General features: G+C 38.9%; 1 protein-coding gene across 4 annotated transcripts in view; it reads left to right on the top strand.

Annotated features, from left to right (window-relative positions):
- The window catches only part of DLGAP1 (DLG associated protein 1), a 400,953-nt gene that overhangs the window by 316,593 nt on the left and 64,882 nt on the right, over positions 1-19,478 (top strand). The gene's annotated exons all lie outside the window — the stretch shown is intronic.

Here is a 19,478-nt window from a genome sequence, read left to right as displayed (position 1 = left end):
CACAGCTGAAATCAGAGTAATTTTATTACCTCACCAACACCGCTGGGCAGCAGACACACCCTGGGACACGAGCTGTGGTGGGCTAAATCCATCCTAGTGAAAAGACACACACAGAGGCACAGGCTCCGTTAGGCTCAGTTCATCCTAGCACACAGTGACAAGGGGACCCACTGCCTGCCCCAGATATCAAAGGGCTTTGCACACATGCAATTTATCCCAAAGCTGTACTTTTATGATCTCTCACTTCCAGCAGAAGGTTCAAGCATGCCTGTGAGTGTGTTGTCTCTACACAGGAGTTCTACTTCTCAAAACCAGCAGAGGATGAACAACACTAGGCATAATAAATGGACACCCTTTCCCACTCTGACATTCTTAGCATTCCCAGCTGCAAGGTCACTTTGAGCAAAAAACTATTCCATCCTTGCCAAATCTTACACTTTTAACCCTTTCCTCCCAACACCCCACCTGACTACAAACTCCCTTTATCCTTGTTTTTAAATGAAGGGTTTTGGAATGAGGAAGAGAAAATGCAATTTTGACATTTAATATGGAATTATAAATAAGTTCTATGTCACAACTGCACCGTGCCTTGAAAGCAAATCAGTTGAAAAGCTCCATTCACCCTCGTATTTGCTCTCTCAGTATCAGTGGTACCCATGGAGGCGTCCTGACTGGGGCCATCCCTGGGAGCAGGGCTGTGCAGGCTGGGAGGCAGAGCAGCTCTGAGGTGCTGACATATGTAATACACCATAGGCTGCACTAAAAATTAAAACCCAGGTCATTTGATCTCTTCAGAGGAATTTAATGAGCTGTGAGTTATTACATAATTTGATTTCAGGTTCAAGATTCCCAGATGCAACTATTGTAGCTGAAGCACTTCAGCCAACAAATGCAGTCACTAAATACATTTTCAACATTTTTTAACAATTTTAACAATTGTTTAACAACCCTTTAACAATTTTGTCTGTGAATCATTTCAATGAGCTTGAAGAATGCATTAATTAACAAACAATGAAATGTTAAAGCAGCCTAAAGAACACCTTTCTCCCACATTTATTGTGTCTATATTTCTAAACTTTCCCTATGTAGCCATCCATGATGCTTTGCTGCAAACAAACTTTACGACATTGTGAGGACTCAGGCATGACAGCACATGCCTACAAATGCACAATATAGTATAATACACAAATATGTAAAGACATCTCTCTAACAGAGCTCAAGTAATAACATCAGGAAAAACTCTGCACTGGATTGCAATTCAGTACCTATCCTCTGTAGGGTTAGGTGAAGAGAAATATCAGAGTTATTTTCAACAATGCCATCTGGTGATTCTCAGTAGTATTACAATTCTGCTTAAAAGAAAAATAAATAAAAATCTCAAGGAAATTGTGCAGTGTAGCCAGCAGGTTAGAGAAGGACAGTTACCACAGTATATGCTAATTAGTCTTTCAGCTGAGCAAACCACTTTCCTTCCATTCATTGGAGCACCTGATCAAGACAAGTCAAGTATTTTGTGGAAAATCTCTAACGGGTTGCCCAGCCAATTAAAAATAAATAACCATATAAAATGCAAACAGGCCTAAAAACTGACTTATGCCAGGCAGAATTCAAAAATAAAATCAAATCCTGTGGATAAGGAAGCTGTAACTGAGTGTATGCCAGATGTAAGTCATTTGGATTCCTCAGAGCTGCCCTTTCAGAGATTGCTCTGTTAAAAAGGAAACAAGAAATTAGGATTTCACATGAGATTTCCAGCTGAAGCTAAGGTTGGCTTCTGGATGTGTACCAAAATTAAGATATTTCCACAGAAGGTCTCAAAAAATATAACTACATTAAGGCCTTCATGCAGATGTTGAAACTTAAAATAAATCTGAAGACTGTAGAAAACTGTTTGACAAAGAATTTACATGGTTCATTTCCTTTCTCTCCTTGAGTAATCCTAAAATGTGTTCTGCCTTTGGATCTGCAACCAAATTGCTTAAATCAGCACTTAAAAATGTTTTCCTTTACTAATGAGGATCTGACCTTGGAGGAGAACATTGTTTCCAATTTCAGAGGTGTCTGACTGTAGCTAGTACCAGTTCCATCTCGTCTATCCCAGTAGTCAGCTTGATGAATGTTAAGCTCCACATCACACCAAAAAAACACCATTTTTATGGAGCCAGTGAAGGTTTGTAATGAGAAATTCAGAAAGGGTGAGAAAATGACTTTGTTTCGTAAGCCATGGTCTATTTTTTTTTCCACATCTGAAAACATAGTTTGGAAGAGTTTACAGCACTCTCCAAAGTTACAAATGTGTTTCAAATACAGGAAATGAAAAACCAGTATAACCCTTCGGTATCCCGTCTTTACTTACTATTCTTATTTTTATTTTCTTGATACACTTCTAAAGATTTGGGCTAAGGCTCATAGTGGGGTAAGAATGTGAGAAAGATCTTAATTACGCAAAATCATGAGCTTAAAATGTCTTGAAGGCAATGTATTGTCTTACTTGGTGAACACTTACAGAAACTTGGAACAACTCTGCTATTTTGTTGAGACAGCACTTGTTTGGTTGATTTCTCCAGCTGTCCAAACAACTTGAACATCTCCAAGGTTGAAAATGGGTAAATCATACTCCTGCCCCACCAACTCTGCTAACTCTGTATGTCTCTCATGCTGGGGAGTGCCACGCTGGGCACGCACTTGAGATGTAGCTTCACCAGGACCACACCTCCCTCAAACCTCCAGCTGTGCTTTGGCAAAGCCTGGCATGCAGTCAGCAGTCCTCAGTGCAAGGATACACTGCCGTGTGCTGCTCAGCTTGCTGCTCTGTAAGACCCTGTTGGCCTTTTGACATGCTGGGAGTAAGATGGCCATCTGTGATGCTGATGGTCTCAAATGAAATGGGAAAAGGCATGGTTTTAGAGGAGAAGGAGAACTTTAACAGAAATCCCTATTGTTCTATGCAAAGAACTATTTAAGTGCATTTCTTATCAAGTGGAGCAGAAATAAAGAGGACGCAGGGATTAGTTACTTAAAACGTAATGTTTCAGTATTTGTTAATCTCGCATTAATTTCGTTACAGATATGAAAAATTTTGTGGAAGCCTTTTGCATATATTTGTATGGAATGTGCTTAAATTCACTTTTCTATTAATTTGTTTATTTTGATCATATTGCACACACAAAAGTGATAATAATTTCCGATGTTTAGATTTACACACTTCTCCCTAAAGGTGTACAGAGGATTTGAACTCTGCTTCAGTTTCAGACTAGGTAGGTGTGTTATCAAATGCACCACTACTGGAGAGTTTGGTAGGGATGTTCAGGACCCCCAGTGTTTCATGGAGACCTCCCAGTGTGCTAATACAGGGTGCTGATCCCATGATTGTGTCCCCCACCCCTGCTGGTGTTCACGTTCTTGTGGAAGTGCCCTGATGGAGCCTGCAGCCATGCCTGTGTATTACAGCACCTGAATGTCCAGCACCTAGCTGAGGAAAAATGCTGCTTGAGGTACCATAACAAAGGTACAGAAAGTCATTACAAGCAAAACAGTAATTAAAAAGTTGCTCTGCTGACTGAGCACTGCATGCCTCAAGTCTCATTAGCTGAGAATTAATATTTTTCTAAGCCCATAAACAAGCGTGAAACCTCAGTGATTTTGCCACAATCCAGGAAGCAATGTATTATGGCACACAGTCTCTCCTGCTCACTGCTGCAAGGCAACTCTGCCCCTTTTTTAGCAGACTGACAGGTCTGCCTCAGACAGGGGCAGCAGCTCAGCTCAGCTCTGGTGTCCCAAGAGCAAACTCAGGTGCAGGGCAAGGCTGACATGATCTCAGCAGCTCTGACTCCTCAACCTTGTGTATCTGTGGTTTTGGGAACAGTGTTACCTGACTTGGACACAGAGGTAGGAACCAACCTTCTTTGAAATATGCCTGGAATCACATCACAAGGAAGCAGGTTTCCCACAGCAGTGCCAGCTTATAATTGCAAACTAATGGGTGGAATATGCAGCAGGATATAAAATAAAACCACAGCCCTTTTCTGTTGGTAAATTGTGAGAGGGTAATATAACTTTTATCCTGAAATTTTGTTCTCAGGAACTGGTCATTGCTCTAATTCTCTGAGAATTAGAGATACATCATTCCTTAGCTCAAGAACAAATAATTAAATTTTCACTTTATGGAAAAGTACAACAAAGACCAGAATCTTTCTTTGTTCCAGCTTATTTCCACTGCAATGTTTCTGTGATGGCAGTGACAGAAATGAGCTGAATCGGTAGCTGAACATGTGCCCCAATTTATAAAATGAGATCACACTTTGAGTAATAACTCCTGCCATTTTCCTAAAATAGACTAATGTGCTTTTAACTACAGTTGTCTTTTGGGAAGCAAGGCCTCTTTCATGAAGAAGGTATGCTTAATTAATACATCCAGGGTGTAAAAAAACCTCAGGCTTTTCATTTTAGTTTGCGCCACTGTCCAATCTCCAGACATGTGCTGCCACTCACCTGCACTAAGTTCCACATCATTCCTTTTAGACAAACCTCAGTATTTTGGTTTTCCCCAGATATAATACTTGCAAAGCTCTCTTGAGCCATAGGATTTTGCAGGAAGTTCAGATGAGATACTTGGTGATGATGAGCTTTTTTAAGTGCCTGAGTGATTTTTTATTTCAAAAACCTAAGAATTTTTAATAAGTGTGTTTAATGAGTACAGCTCTGCAGGGACTCTCTTGTAGTGCAGCAATTTCTTTGGAGCCATTATATTTCATCATGTCAGTAATTCCCATTTTGGAGCTCAAATATGATGTATTAGGTAGTGAATACTGTAAATAATTGCACATTTTCATGCTTCCTAAATACGTGTTTATGCAACAGTCTAACAGTAATTGGCTCTTTGAAGCTATGGTAGACTATGGGGTGCGTACATTATCAACCACTCTTTGAAACAAACACTGCTTTGTTTCTTTAATAATATGACAGACAAACCCAAAGGAAATGTGGCAGCAAAGAAAACTGCACATTAAAAAAATTGCAGAACCTCTGAAATATACACAGAGATGTGATTTACTCTTTTTATTTCTTACTATTACACCAGTCTCACTGCACTGCTTCTTACAATGCTCAATAACAAGCACAATGGAACTCCAATACTGGGATCTGGAAAACACCTAATGCTATTTTGCAAAGAGGGACAGTCTCACTGCCATCTAACAGTTCCTTTTATCAAAAACATACTGTAGCAGATGTTGGTAATCTGTTCTAATGCCACAACCTTTGTCTGGCCTCTCAAGGGGGAAATGGATGTGTTGGTCTTTGGAAATTGTTTTCCCTTACTGAATTTAGCCTTGGTCAGATGGGAGAGTGCTAAATTGCATCCCGCTTAAAATGCAGTAAGCCATCTGAGCAGAACAATTCCTACTTGCTTTGATCAAGGATTTGATCTAAGCTATCAGAGGAGGGGAAAAAACCTAAAAACAATAAATAATTGTGAGCCACAGAGCCTTCTACTGTGACAGATCTCATGCCTGTTCTGTTGAGGAAGACGCCTACTTTTTGTCTCTGCACAGTCAAGATGATGATGTCTTGATAACCATTCTCTTTCCTGTAATAATTTTCAAATTAATTCTGTCTTTAGCTAAAGCAAAATGTAGATATGTATCCCCCTGGTAAGGTTTTGATGGAAGTCAGAATATTGTAATAGGATAGCAAAACAAATGCTGGCAGGCTATTTCTGTTTTGAATTTTTTTTCTCTCAATTCCTTTTAACTTTCTTTTGAACTTCACAAAGAATCAAATAAAATTATGTAGATCTGTGGCAGAAAAAAATCAGGGTCTACTAGACCAAAATAACCAAGCTATGAATAAAACCCAACTCCTCCATGAGCCTCAATCTGACTGCCTCAGGCAGTCCTGAGAAAATCTGCTGCTTTCCGTTTTGCATGCCGGGTAATTTGCACCCAAGTGACAGAACAAGTTGTCACCTGGTGCCATGGCCTTACACTGTCTTATCTCACAGAGCCCCCGAATGCTCATGTGACATTTTACCATTTGCCTCTTTTGTTTAAAAAGGGGCAAGCAGAAGAAGAAGGGTTCCAGAGAGATGGAGGAGGGGTGAAGTATTGCATCTGTATTGGAAGCTCTGATAGTGGGGCTGGCAGGGCTGCGTGCTCTCATCTAGGTGAAGGGTGTGAAGGGTGAAGTCAGTTACTGTCTTGTTACAAACTTCCAAGGAAACTTGTCTTGCCCTATTTGGGATATGTAAGAATTAGATTAATACACAGCTAAGACCAGAATGCTAATTCTTCTTTCAGGAAAAAAAAAAAAAAAAAAAAAAAAAAAAAAAAAAAAAAAAAAAAAAAAAAAAAAGTTATGACAAGGAGTCATTGGTTAAGATTTTCAATACCAACACCAACATTCAGTCTCCCTAAATCTTCCTCTAGGACTTTTCTCACTGCCAAAAAGATGCATCACGTTCACCCAGATGTAATTTTGTCCAGTGTAATTTTGTGTAAACAGGCAGTTGTGTTTAGCCTCACATCAGCTACCTGCAGGTTTAATGCTTAAACGGGCACGCCTTGTCTACACAGACCCTACCGCCTGCGGCACACCAACATCTGTTCTGGTGTCGTGTACTCCACAAATTGCCCATGGTATTATGAGCAAGAACCCCCTCCCATAATCTGATTTATATTGCCAGTTGTCCCCTTTTCTGGACTTCAAATATGTGCTGCAGTCCTGGGAGCCTTTTTCTGTTTCTGTCAGTGCTTATTGAGAACGTGTGTATCTCCCTTTTGGAGGGTGCTTACTGCTGCTTCAGCTGAGAAGACTCTCACTGAGTGCAAAGATTGGTCTTAATGTCTTGTGAGTTTGGGTGGCACAGTCGAGGAATCTCTGTAGGATGAAGGGGCACTGACCCTGAAAACATGTGGGTGGTCTTTTTTTTTTTTTAATTTAATGTGTATCTGTAAATAAGTGGCATTTAAAGCAGTTTTTACTCTTAACACTTTTTTTTTTTTTCTATTTCAACATACCTACTTTCATTGAAGGGCAAATAGTTTGGTGGTAAAGTAAAAAAAGATGAGAAGAACTGACAAAAGGGGAAGGAGAAGAACAAAGGAAAAACCAGATTTTGAGTAGCAAAGTAAGTCCAGAAGAGTTTCATAGAACAGAATTGTGGCCTGCACTTCAAAAATCATTCATTATGTCGAATCAGTAACACCTTTCCCTGTGTGAATAGTTGATGGTAAGAAACAGACGCATGGAGCTTTTAACCGGAATTTTTCTAAAATACTTTGTCTTCTCCTTATTCCTTCATCATGTATGAATTGGTGTGGAGACTAGATGGAGATGATGTGCTGTCTAGCACGTTTTATTGATGCTGTTTTAGCTCCCACTGTAGTCAGTTTTTGACATTTATTTTAGAACATATTTTCTGGTTGTGATGAGAACCCAGCTTTCCTGCAGGCAGGAGATACAGAGGGATATAAATGGTCGTCAAGTTAATGGTGTCCAGAATCCCTTTATCACCTTCAAAGGGCTGGCAAAACTAGGGAATGGAAAATAATGAACATGACAGATAAGTAGGCACTGGATAGAAAGCTTGAATAGCTGTGGGAATTTTTGGGACCACAGCAGCAGTGTTGGAATTTTATCAAATGAAGGGGAATGCTTTCCCCCATCTGTTCTGCAGATACATTTCTTAATATTTTAAGTACAATATTGCAGATTAGAGCAGTCTGTTAAGTTACAAAGCTGAGACACGTCATTCTTTTCCTGCGAAATTTGCTCACTGAGGGTCTAGTTGTGTAAGGTGCTGAGTGTCCTCAGCTGCCACCATCATAGTTCATGATTTCTGTGTGCCTGGTGTCACAGAAACATCTGCCTCCTCCGTTTCACTGCTGGTACTTTTACCACCAGAGGAGTCTGGGGCCGGAGCATGAATCTGTTGGAATCCAGTTTAGGAGATTTTTTTTAGCAAATAAAAATGTAAGCTTTTCTAGTCCTTTTGCTGTTGAAATCTTAAACTGGGCCATGAGATTCTAGGGCATAATACAGACACGGATTGCAAAACAATTTCCAGGGAATCTTTTCAGATTTTGGGGTTGAGGTTTTTTCCATTTTGGTGCTAAAAAAAATATTAGATCCTTAGAAGTGTCAGTGAGGTAAATATTTATACTTCTCCTATCCAGTAGTAGCAGGCAAATTTGTGGCATAATAAAAGCTGATTTTTTTGCCCAATGTCAGGTTTCTGTCATATCCATAAATGGAAGAGATGGAATGGACAACTGTATCTTTCCTTCTCCAAAATTAACATGGAGACCATGCTCAGCAGAATAAGATGGAGGAATATTGGGTACCTTGCACCTGTTGTCCATAACACCATGTTGAGAATTGATCACTGCCACATATTTCACATATGTGTGCTAAAAAATGATTTTTAAAAATCACTCATTGCAAATTAGCATGACTCTGTTAAAGGGGTTGTTTCTATTTGCACTGCAATCATGTGCACTTCTCCCAGACCATTTGTTGTTTCCTCCTCTGCACATTAAGTTTGGTGCATGCATGTCTTTCGAAGACCTGGCAAAAAACTAACTTTTCCAGCTACTGCTGATGTGGAGAGAAAGCCTCGCTCCATCTTCAGACAACTGCCTCTCCGGCAGGCATGGAAAAGTGTCAGGAACTCTTTTAGGGTGGCATTCTGGTCAATGTCTTGATGCAGAAGAACAATGTATTTTTTATCAAAGCCAAAATCTATGTAATTGAAATTGTCAGTAACCATCACTAATTTCAAAAAAAACCCCAGTGTGGTTATCAAACAACATAAGTGTGGTAATTGGGAGCGTGTGACATTAATCATGAGTGCAGGATTAGGCATACCCACCTGGTCTAGGCTTCCTTTTTCTCACTTTCAACATGATATTAACTAATTTGGGGCCTGAGGCATTGTTAGCTTCTGACACTGAAGTGTACTGGCTGTATCAGCATCATCAGGCATCATCTTTTACATCTAATTTTATTCTCCTGAAAAGACTATTATTATTATTATTGGAGCATGACAATATGCTTCTTAAGAGAGAGAAAAAAGGACCAGGGAAATTATTAATTCAAGCTGTCAGCAATATCTAGCTTGTTCATATTGTTATGAAAAACATTTCACTTGTAAAATAGAACTGGTGTATGTTTGCTTTTTGATAAAGTATCAGGAATAAGTGGGTATCTTTCTACTGGGTAGTTTGTAGAAATTTTGCAAAATCCAAATTAGTGTACATCTTCCTAAAATTTCAGTAAGTTACAAAATGATGGCTTTTCATAAAAAAGAAGAAAAGTGTTGCATTTCTCAGATTAAGTGAAAATAAGTTCACATTGCAAAAGTGGTAATGTCATTAAAAAATTTTATAGAACAAGGCCTGCTAATGCCTTGTGTGCTGCTGATGCGTGTCATCTGCCAGTCAGCTTTCCACTCATACTTTAGCTGCCTTGCTGATTCTTATCAGTTTGCTTAAAATGTGTTTTTATAAGACTTCTTATTTCATACACTTTGATTAATCTTTACTCTCACTGCAGATTTCCTATTTAACTCCATTGAATTAATATTTTAATACTTGTTAAAGTTGAAGGCAACTGGCATGCCTTCTCCTGTAGCTGTATTTACACTGATTTCTCTGGTGCAGTCCCTGACAGCTTTCCACAATAATCAAGACTGAGCTGTTTGCCAGGCTTCACAGAAGTGGCTAGTTAATGAAGATTTGTTTGGGGACAGGCTGAAGCTAATGGCATGGCTCATTTCCTCAATAAAAACTGCTGCTTAGTAAACTGTATCTGATGACCACAGGACACTCATGTCAGTCACCATTTTTCCTAGGACATTTATTCTGATTTTTACAGAAAGTGGCTCTCCAACCATTCCTTAATACTGTTTTAGAGAGAACTAATGATGTGTCCGTAATTAAACTAATCTCATAGAGTTTTATCTTTCATCTTTTGCTGCCTATGGAAAGTGTAGATACCTTTAGTTTGTCAGCTAACAACACCCCTCCAGAAGTCAGACTACAGACTCTTCAGACAGTATTTGGATGCTCATCATTTATATAGTTGTATTTTATATCTGCTAAAAGCATTATTGCAAAATGTTACTGGTGTGCAACACTCCCCACTGTGCACATGCACATTAATCACCCATGGCTGTAACAGTCATTTCCTCTGAATTTTGCCTATATATTAATTTCTTGGTTTCCCCCAGTTGCACCCTTCTGGCTAGCTCGAAGAAGAACTGTCTTTCAATTCCCAGTCCAATGTGTTGTTGGACAAACAGGGTAGCTCCAGCAGACAAGTGTCATTCCTGTCTGAAGAAAGGGAATGGGTTACAAGAAGGAAGTCACGCAGGAGATGACAGTGTTTCAGCTCTGGCAACTTGAGAGATTTTTCTGGGTCCCTATTAGGAAATCAAATTTGCATTTCCGTTTTTTTCCTTTTTGTGTTTTTATTAGTAGAATTATAGTGAGGCCATCTCAGCAGACCAGATATAGTGGCTTGTAAAAATACAAGCAGCTAAGGTCACCCAGTCATGAACTATGAAACCATCATGCTTCAAGATGAAATGGAAGAAATGGGGATAACTAGCACAGACTGCATTTAAAGAAAGATCATTGCTAATCTGTAAGCATACCAGTGGTTTTTCCCTAGTTCTTTTTAACTGTATATAATTATCTTTCAGATAAGCTGTCCTTTTTTGCAACTTCTTTCTTTCGTTTCCTTTTCTTCTGATTCTGTTTCATGCTGCTAGTTTGAATAGTTATGTAACTGCTTCTGATTTTTTGAAAGGAGAAGCACCGAGGTGGATTCCACCTGTGTAGGTGGGCTCACAGTCCCTCTGTCACCAAACTCAGCTGTTGGCCCATGGACCAGCAGTGCCCACCTCTCACCATTTCAATGTTGCTGTTTCACTGTACTCAGTAGCATCAAGGGCAGTGCCCCCCTTCTTGTTAAGTTATATATCCCATTCCCTATTGTGTTAATGAATCTTCTGTATCTTTTCTGAATTCTTATTTCATCTTATTAGCACCATTTCCACTTGCATAGGGCAGCAATGTGTTCTTTGCATAAACAGAAATTTGCAATCACAGGAGTCCTGTTGTGTTAGTAAAAACACAAGAATTTGAGTCACAACAATGTGAGGAGGCAGAGTTCAGGTCAGGCTGGCAATGAACTATTACAAAGATGTTGCCTTACCAGAACAGCATTTGAGGTGAGGCTATTCTGCATTGCATGCATGAAATTCAGAGATTTTACTTTTTAAAGTGAAAATTTCTGTTAAACAAAAGTTAGCTGGCTATTGGAGAAGTGCTTTCGTAATTTGGTGACTGGTAAGGCAATCCCAATACCCTTTTCCACTGTCTAACCTTCAGGGGAAAAAATTACCAGCTTCACAGAACTTGGTCAGCCGCATCTCCATTTTTCTTAAAATGATCTTGTTTTACATGGACTAGATTGAAAAAGCAGATTATGCAAGAATGCTTCTTCTGGCCACTTGAGGAATTTAACAGCAGAATAATAACTAATTCCCCATCCTGCATATAATTATGGCAAATTCTGCTGAGAGGATAAATTTTCCCTAGTCTCCATTTTCCTTTTATCTAATCATATTCAGCAGGAAGCTTTGCCAGTAATCTGGCTGGCTCAGTTCCACTTCATGATAGTTCTTTTACAAAAATCTCTTCTTGAACATGTTGTTACAAATACAGTACAATGACAGTATATTGTGTTCTTCCAACTTGCGGATTTTAAAACATAACATTTATAGCAAAAGCAAGGCCTGTGGTTCATTCAGATGCAAGAACCACGTGGCACAGGGTCAAGATTTTTTATAACTGCATTTGCATGTGTTGATTTATCTCATTTGATGCTTTCAGGGAACCCTCCTCTTACTAATGGGTCAGAAATGGTCATAAGGATCTGCTCCAGCACAAGATACAAAAATGTTAGCTAGATTTGAAATAAATACAGTTCCTTTTACAAGAATTGGGTTGATTATAACAGCAGTAGTTTGAATTAAGTGTAGTTCTGAGATCCGAAAAGTTACGAATTCATCTTTTTTTCTTTCATTGTACCTTAACTGAAATGTTAAAAACTCTTACTGCACACTATAGGCAAAAGTTTCCATAGCCAAAATGAATTTTGCCCTAAAATAAATATATCCTAGATAATCCTCTTTGTACATCAGAAGTAAGCGCATCAATGCCATGTCTTTTGAAGCTGAGCTGCTGAGGATATCTGTGAAACCACAACAGAACCGTGCAGGTGTGCTCAGCACTGGTTCCTCCGTGGCCTGAGTGCCTGGCAGGCTGTCGTGTGTGACTGTGCCATGCTGGAGCTCGCAGCGGCCAAGCACAGCTCTGGATTTCACAGCTGCAGACAGTGCTGAGGACAGACAGGTCTGAGGAGTGAAGTTCAGCTGAGTGTGAACTGCAGCACAGCGGGAGCTGCGCCAGTTTGCCCTTTGTCTTTCACTTTTCTGGAAGTTGTGCAACTGCCTTGATACCATCACCACCCTCACATGAAAAAATGAAAATTGTTCTCACAATGTTTAGAAAAATGAATAGTGGAATGCTTGGAAAGTCACAGTGAGCCAGCACTGGTGAAAGTGAAACAGTGGACATTATTGGCTGCTCCTCCTGCTTCCAAGGAGACTGACATCTGATCCTGGAAACAAGGAATATGAAATGACATTTTTGGTTTGGAAGGCTATTAAAATACTTCAACAGGTGCTCTACTTGAAATGCGCCCGTTCTATTGCAGAGGTTTGCGAATTTGTTATTAACAATGCTTATATTCTTGAAAGCTGTTGTGCCTCAGTTTTGTGAATTTTTAATTTGCCAGCTTTATTCAATCTTGAAAGATTTCTAAATGGATTTTCCTGCCTACATTCCTTGCATCAAACACTTGCATTATTTCCACCCCTAATTTGGTGCACAAACTGGTCCAAGGCAGAAAGTTGCAGTATGAATCCACATTTCCCTGAAGGATATCTGCTTATGCTTCTGACAAAGGATCTTCTAAAAGTGGAAGTGGATAAATGAGAACTTCTTTGGAAGTAACTGCAAATGTGGGTCACAGCTTTCCAGCAGACCAGTGATGAAAATGAAATGTGGCTGTTTCCTCCTCTGACCCAATTGTTCTTCATTACCATCAGCAATAAGCCCTACTAAGCAGTACTGCACCTCTCTGGCCTTTTAAATTCACACAGAGAGAGATCACTTTTGTGAGCCCTGAGAACAGCTAGTTTTACTTATGTGTATATGATCATGTTGGAGCAAAGGGAATCACTTAAAGCAAATAGCTAATAATTTCTTCCAGAGATCTTCGCTTAACATAAAGATGCCTGATTCCCTTCAAGTCCGGTTTGTAGCAAGCATTGCTTCCTAGTAAAGAGACTACAGCAAGCACTTGCTGTCTTTCATGGTCATTTTTTAAAAAAGAAAGATTATGTCCAACAAGATATTTTTCTTCCCAAAACAAAAGTTTTCTCACTTGCTCAGGGAAAAAAAAAAACCTCTCAAGTACCAGAACATGGTGATGTGCCTTGTTTAAAAAAAAAAAAGTTTGGAAAACAGATGTTTAACTCCAGGGCCAAGTGTTTGCCTAAGCAAACTCTGCTGGGGAGCTGCAAGAGCAAATATGAGGAAGATAAAATAGTCACCTCATAGGATACTTACACACTGCTTGTTGACTCTTGAGAGACACAAAGAGACAGAATGGCATTTTTGTAGGCCTGAGACTAAAAATTAGGACAGTAGTGACAGACAAGGCAAGAAAACTTAGGTGGCAAGCCACAGCAGGAAGAGTGTTAAACTGTGATCTGAGAGAGGACCCACCATGATCACAGGGAGATTCAGCTGGGACCAGCTGGGAGAGAACCTCAAGTCTGTTATGTTTTGAGGTAGATCATTTTCCTCCTATTCCTTATAGTGAGTTTCCCAGAAAGTCCCAGGAGAGCTTTAAACTTGAAAAGATAAATTTTACTGAGCTTTTACCTGAAGTAGTCAATTTTTCAAATACAGGAAATTCAAAGTGACTCAGCAAGATGAGATAGAAATAAATAAGACTGGACAACATTTTGATGAAGAAGCTGTGAGTGAAAATTGCTCAGGAAGGCAGGCGAAAGATGCCCTGTGGAGCTGGATTGTCCCCTGCATTTGACACAAAGCTCCTGTGTGGTGTTAAACAAGCAATTTCCTGCAGGTATCAGAGCAGCACAGAATCACAGATTGGGTTGGAAGGGACCTTTAAAGATCAGCTAACTCCAACCTCCTGCCACGGGCAGAAGTACGTCTGTCTGCTTTGAACTTGTTTCATAGTTCTCTGGCTGAAGATGCTTATTTGGTTGGTTAATCGCTGAGGTAGAACTGAAGTTACAGGGAGCTCTCCTTTGCATGTAGGGGGTGATCACCACCTACACCCAACCTCTACTGAATTAGTAGCCATTTTGTGAAGAAATAGACAATTGGGCTGAGTTAAGGCTTATAAGGGCTGTGGGGTTTTTTTACAATTTGAGTACAGGGCATATATGGAGAACATCCTCAAGGAAAACTTATGTATTATGTGCAGATAAATGGCTATATTGATTAGACAGAAAAATATATAATATAGACTTCATAACTAATCTTCTGTCCTCTGATTTCTCCCCAACTTTAATTTAGTTTAAATTGTAGTTTATGCCTCTCTGTGTGTGGTTTTCCCTGCAGTGTTTGGATTTTGTAACAATTTGTGTTAATAATGAGACTCTAAGTCATTTCCGCGATCATATGGAGTTTGTTTATAGGCAGAAGATGCAAATGCAGCTATGCACTGTTAGGAATCCTATAGTACCTGACCAGCTCTAAGAGAGATCCCCCAGCTTTTCCAGTATCCAGCGTTGGTACACGTAGAGCACTTTTGTATGCTCTCTGTGCAGTATTAAATGGTCTACAGATTTAACCAATCATCCTAATAAAATCTCAAATGTAAAAGAACTGTTATTTAAAAAAAAAAATGCAGAGACTGAGAAAGGCTGGAATAAAGTTGATCCCATAAGCTGTTACTATTTTTATGTTGAGTCGCAAGCCTTATCACACACAAATTCACTAGAACACATTGTAAACAAGGTTAAAATCAAGTCATTCAGGAAAGGTAGAAGTGGTGATAAGTAATATTTGAAAGAAAGGCTTAAACTTTGGTGTTTCAAACATGTTTGCCGTTTCAAAGAGCTTCCAGCTTTAGCCTTAGTACCCTCCCAGAATGTTTCCTCTTTAAATTTGGCTCTACCCCCAGAAATAATTTCGTTCTTGAAACTGAAAACAGCAGTGACAGCTCTTCTGCATGTTAAGACGTCACTGCTTAAAATCTGATATCGCATATCCCTGCAGGCTCAGAAACTGGAGCTTTATATTTTTGCAGAAGGTTGATCTCCAGCTGCCTAATTGTTCTGTGCAGCTGCTTCTTTCAAATCCTGTAAGGGCCTGATGTATCAAAGTTGAAATTATCAATTTCTGCCATGAAAAGCTTTCACAAGTCCTTTATATCTATATATATAGAGTTATATTTGGTTTTATGATTTCAAAGCTTGATCTATAGAGAGTTGGTCATGTAGCAACTGTACAAGGAATTCTTTGAAAAGTGAAATTTAATTTTGTTTTGTTTTGTTTTTCTTGTAATATGTCTTCATTCAGGAAAGATGCAGTTTCAGAAGACTTGAGTCAGTGAGAACTTACCCATCCTGACATTCACTGAGTGCCTTTTGTTAGTGTAGTGTAATACAATACAGTGTTGGCTACAAAATATGTTTCTTGCACAGCTGTCCTGTGCATTCAGTTACTTGATTTCAGTAATAATGAAAAATAGCCTGTCCAAAGTAGTGTTTCATAACACATTGTAAACAATATAATTTGATCTTAACAGCATTAGGGTGGTCAATTAAACAGAAAGTCAAGCCACCAGCCACCTGTTAAATCTCTTCACTCTGCCTCCATCATCAAGAAAGCTTGCCCTGTGCTCAAGCTCTCCCAGGGTGTTTTAGAGAAGAAGAAAAGCCCAGAAGTTCACCCCAAGGGACTTCTGGGAGCAGAAGAAAACAGGGAGGCTTGGAAGCCTAAAGCCAACCAGCTGCTGACAACAGAGTCAGTGCTACTTCATTTAATATCTGCTGAAGTTGTTGATTTTTGACAGATCTGACAATACCAATCATGAGTTTGGTGTTAAAGGCTTATGATTTGACGTAGTGATAGACCTGCATATCTTAACTGAAGGTTTTAATGCTGCTTTGAAATGGAAAGGGAAACATCCTCATGGATGAGGAAAAGGCCACGGTCCCTAATACCTTCTTTGTCTCAATCTTTGTAAGGTCAGTTCTCCAGGTTCCCAGCCCCTGCACTGCAAGACTGGAGCAGGGAGCAGAGTGAAGCCCCCATAATCCAAGGAGAAATGGTCAGTGACCTCCTGTACCACTCAGACACACACAGGTCTATGGGGATGGCTGGAATCACCCAAGGGCACTGAGGGAGCTGCTGGAAGTGCTCACTGAGCCACTTTCCATCATTTATCAGCAGTCCTGGCTGGTATACAAGCACTTACAGTATCATGGTGTTCTACCTTTGATGTCCTGTTGGTTCACTTTAACATTCTTCCACATTTTAATCATGACAGAAAGGTGTAGCACCATGAAGGTAAGCATGTCAGCATGCAAAATCTAATAGTTTTAGTGTCACTTTTAAAATTCCATCATTTTGGTCTTATGCTCTTACATAATGTACAGAGGGATCCTCAGATCACAAAAAGCATTGACACATCCAGAGCAAATAGCAAGGTTCATACATCTTGCTGTAGGTTATCCATGCTCTATTCCAGATTCATTTAATTGCTTCTAAAGTTGGGTTTTTTAGAATAAAATTTAGGATGACCTTGCATTTATATTTGAAAGAATAACTACATCAGGGCCTGTTTCTGCAACCTAAGCAAATGAAATTAGACAAAAAATCACAAGGGAGTTTAAGCCATCATATTGATTTGGAAATACCTATAACATGATTTGAGTTCGAGTTTCTGTGTTTCAGCCATAAATGTAAATGTAGGATTAATTTTGACTGAAAGGAAACTTGCCAAAGGCCACGAACTAACATTGTTTTGACTGATAAGCACGTGCTTGCTGCTGTAAAGTTTTGCTGAGATAAGGAGTGAAAAAGTTAAAGGAACAAAGTTTCCAAAGCATCACTCCCATGTTTGTCAGTGGAGGGAATCCTAAAAATCCACTGGAGAGAAGAGGTAAACAGCTGATGTCTATGATTCCAAAAAGGGAGTCAGACCTTTGCCTGATATATAGACATACATTTTATAGGTCAATACGGCTAAACTATTTTATAGGCAACAGATAAATTGCTGTAACTCGTAAGGTTTGTCATTCATCTTGTTCTACTGACTGCCTGGAAAAATAATTAGCCAATTATGTTTGTCATGTGTTATCTTAAATTATGACTGGTGACTTCTGCTGACATTAATTTTAATATTTTAAGGAGATTTTTTTCCTCTTCTGTGGTTAGTTCTACTATTATGCTATTTGTGTCCTCTGTGAATTCTCCAGGTGGGAAGAGTTAAAATTTTTTTTATCCAGAGAGATAATTAAAAAGGACTTTGTAGTTTCCTTTTTCATGTATTACTAGCTGTTTTAGAATTCACTTAACCACAAAACTTTACTAGGTACATAATCCTGTTCTTTTCTATGCAACCACTTCTGTAAAGTGAAAATCTCAGACTCTACCCATACACGCATCAAAAGATACTTGCACTTGTGATAGTATTAACTTTCAAAAATCGTTCCATAAACACTTTCAGAATGGATCTCCATAGTCAGAAATATGTGGGGAAAAAAAATTCATATGGTGATTTCTGAAATTTTGCTTCATTGCCACTGAAGAAAAAAAAAGATTAATTTCTTTTTCTCACCAGATTGTTTCTTGATGTGTTCAGTGTTGCGCATTTATGGCTTCAAATACCCAATTTCTTTATTTTTATAGTATATCTTCATGATTCCATTCCCACTTATAAAACTAAATATGATAGTCCTCAACACTGACATTGTATTTTTCATCCTTGCAACAATCCACAAATGAGAAAAGTAAGGATTATCGGCCCTGTATCACTGATGAAGAAAGCTGAAATAAAAAGGGAATTGGAGCTTGAATTTTACTCTAGACCTTCTGACTGTAGTCTTGTGAGTGCTGATAACATTAACCTTCCCATCTGAATACTGAAGTTTTCTTCTTCTCATAGTATTAGCATATACACCATGCTTTTAAATTTGCCTCTATTTTAATTTCTGCTCTTTTAACCTAATTTCAATTAAGATTTTATTTTTTTAAAAAATATATAGTTACCTCAATAAATTGTTTTCAATCAACATTAAAGCAGTGATTTAGGAGTGAACACATGAATTTAAAAGTTCAGGAACTGAACAAAGCAACATATTTCAAAATTTAATAGTTATACTTGTCTAATCAATACACTGCTAACAAAGATTGGGAAAGTCATTACTTAATTAAGCTTTGGCAGACTAGAGTTGTTTGTCATCATCTCGATGAGGACCAAAGAAATTAAGGATGCTCCCTGTGATAGCTGGACTTTTGATCCTCCTTAGAGAGAGAAATGAAGGACATGAGGTTACTTTTTTATATACATTGGTACATCTGCATGAAAAATTTTGTTCAGTATCTTCCTAGGGGTCTTGCTTGTAACCTTGGTGTTATACCTCACTTTTTTTTATGCTCACCAAATTAAACCCAATTCCTTTTGACAAGTGTTTGCCATCATTTAGAATCTAAATCTTTGTGCAAAGAGTCAGGTAACCCAAGTGCTTTATATCTATCTGAAGTTTCTGGATTTCATGTGAGATGGGAAGATTAGCACTTACAGTTGATAAGTTAACTTTATTTCCTAAAAATGGATTAAATTCTTGAGTTTCTTATTTTTTGCAACACAAATGTTTGCACTCATGAGAAAATTCAGCTGACATCGTTTTGGGAAATCAAGGAAACAAATGGCAAAAACAGCTGTAAGGAAATTAATATTTGGCTAGTTTGCTTGGAGTACAGTGAATTTCTCAGTCAGAGCAGCATTTCTATCTGCTACAACCATTAATTTTGCTGATTTACTGTAAACATTTGAAATGGCATAAGAGAGCCTAATTTCCTGCCTTTCTTTTAGAAATAGTACTGCCTGATTCCCACATGCAGCCCACTTCAGCTTGGAGTGTTTATTGGGACTATTTATTGTTCTTGTGGGTGGCATTCTTGGAGCTACCACATTTCACTGCAAAGAGTGACCTGCAGGTCTGTAAGGAATCCCTGAACATCAAAAGTTCAAAGCTGCTTAGGTTGAGAAACCATCAAGACCCCTTTTCTCAGACTCTCAGACTTGGGAGGTTTGTGTTCTGGTTTGTGGCTCGTGAGGTGTAGGTTATAATC

The sequence above is a fragment of the Prinia subflava genome, chromosome 1, assembly GCF_021018805.1.
Source record: "Prinia subflava isolate CZ2003 ecotype Zambia chromosome 1, Cam_Psub_1.2, whole genome shotgun sequence".
Lineage (NCBI taxonomy): Eukaryota > Metazoa > Chordata > Aves > Passeriformes > Cisticolidae > Prinia > Prinia subflava.
This window is presented reverse-complemented; position numbering and strand designations above follow the sequence as displayed.